At 37.2% G+C, this 1,883-nt stretch overlaps 1 protein-coding gene across 2 annotated transcripts in view; it reads right to left on the bottom strand.

Moving 5' to 3' along the window:
• Positions 1–1,883, bottom strand: part of P4HA1 (prolyl 4-hydroxylase subunit alpha 1) — a 90,641-nt gene that overhangs the window by 22,083 nt on the left and 66,675 nt on the right. The gene's annotated exons all lie outside the window — the stretch shown is intronic.

The raw sequence follows: 1,883 nt of genomic DNA, 5'->3' as shown, positions 1-1,883 counted from the left end.
GCTGAAAATCCCTAATAACTTTAGTTGCTTATGACAATGTGCCAATGTATAGCAGCAAAAGGAAATAAGAAAATACTTCGTCTGAATCCACATTACAATCTCTTAGTTATGATATAAACATAACAACTTCAGATATAATCTCAGTTTCCTTATTTGTAAAAAAGAATGCTACCTTCTTGATCCCCCCTCTCTCCATCACAACACGACCAAATTTGGACAAAGTAGGAGAACATGACAGAAACGTGTTGCCAACAACAAAGTCTATGTTGTATGTAAATTATTACTCTGGATATTTTCCTTCTTATATGATAGATACTGTTGATCAGTCTATTAAGCAGAAATGTATTCAATAACCTGAAAGAGCTTGTAAAGATTAGGTAGGGTAGAGTAATACAGATTAGGGAAGAAAAAGACGTACTGAAGAGTTTTTATACTAATAATCAGATGAATACCAAGGAAGTTATAAACTAGCCATGAATAAATGGCAATATAAGAAACAAATTTAAATGTAAGCAATCCTGCTTTGCAGAGTTCTAATATGCACAATGCTCAGTTACCACAGTTTAGCTGACTGTTAACACCAGTTCACCAATAGCACAGTCCAAATTTTAGTTACTATGGTATACTAACTGTAACTGCATAAAGTACGAGTTCTGCTGCTAGTTCTTTAGTCCACAAATTACTATGTAAACAACAGCTGTACATCATGATCAATGACCAATCACATCACCTCTTTCAATCAGTGATTGGTCACTGTGCATCTGCTTTTTAGTCCTTGTACACCAAAGCATGTAGTTGTGTTGCCTTTTTAATATCCCAAGTGATAAACCCATGTCACATTTTACAGAAATAGATAACTGGAATGAGGTCATCAGCCAACAAAGTATAGCAAAAATTAAAATTAAAAGTAATTTTGCTGAGAGTGAAAATGAAATCCAATATAAACAGAAATTTAGAAGAAATACCCAACAAAAGTTTACATTGTTGCTATTGGAGACTCTAGACAGGCAGAGAAAGTTATTGAAGGCAAATTAACTAACATCTGGAAAATGACCGATGAATAGGCAGATGTCCTGAGAAAAAAAAAATCTTCACAATAAAAGATTCCTCAGAGATTGTCCAGAACATTGAGGGGCATAACAAACAAATGCTAGAAGTTAGTCCCAGGACCAACAGTTGGCATAATGGCTATTTCACTGGACTCCCATGTGGTTGATTGTGGTTTGAGTCTAGGACCTGGTGGCTTAAACTCACACCGGGTGTGGATCCCAAGAGGAGAATGGAGGAGAAGAGACTGTGGCATGGCCATTCCCCCTGGGGGGTGATTTCTCGCTTTCTGTCTGTCTCGATGTGTCTCTCTGTCTTTGGGGAGCACACGTGCCCTCTAGCAAAAATCTCTCCAATAAATAAATAAATAGAAGTTAGTACAAACTCGGAATCATGGCAAGTCACCAAGGTGTAGAAAATATTCTTACTCTCTAATTGTACATAATGAAAAGAAGGAAATTACTATTCAAACTTTTTTGGGGGGAGTGGGGAGAGATTTATTTTAGGGTGCGGGCACTCACCAGAGATGGAAAGTGAGAAATCACCCCCCAGGGGATGGCCATGCCGCAATCCCCTCTCCTCCATTCTCCTCTTGGTATTTTGGACATGCACTCACATGTGCCTGGTTGTGAGTTTTAAGTTGGTAGGTTCGGGACTCAAACCACAACTGACTATATGCAAGTCAAGTGACATAACCATTATGCCATCTGCTGATCTCTCAAACTATTCTTGAAACATTTTTACAAAGAAATAAAACAATTTAATTCTCAATATTTTTAACGTCTTAAATTACCAAGACAATTACAAGTATAATTGTCAAGGCAATTCAATAGGGA

Source organism: Tupaia chinensis, unplaced genomic scaffold (genome assembly GCF_000334495.1).
Source record: "Tupaia chinensis unplaced genomic scaffold, TupChi_1.0 Scaffold148012_1, whole genome shotgun sequence".
Classification (NCBI taxonomy): domain Eukaryota; kingdom Metazoa; phylum Chordata; class Mammalia; order Scandentia; family Tupaiidae; genus Tupaia; species Tupaia belangeri.
The sequence above is the reverse complement of the archived record's forward strand: the minus strand, read 5'-3'. Positions and strand labels throughout refer to the sequence as shown.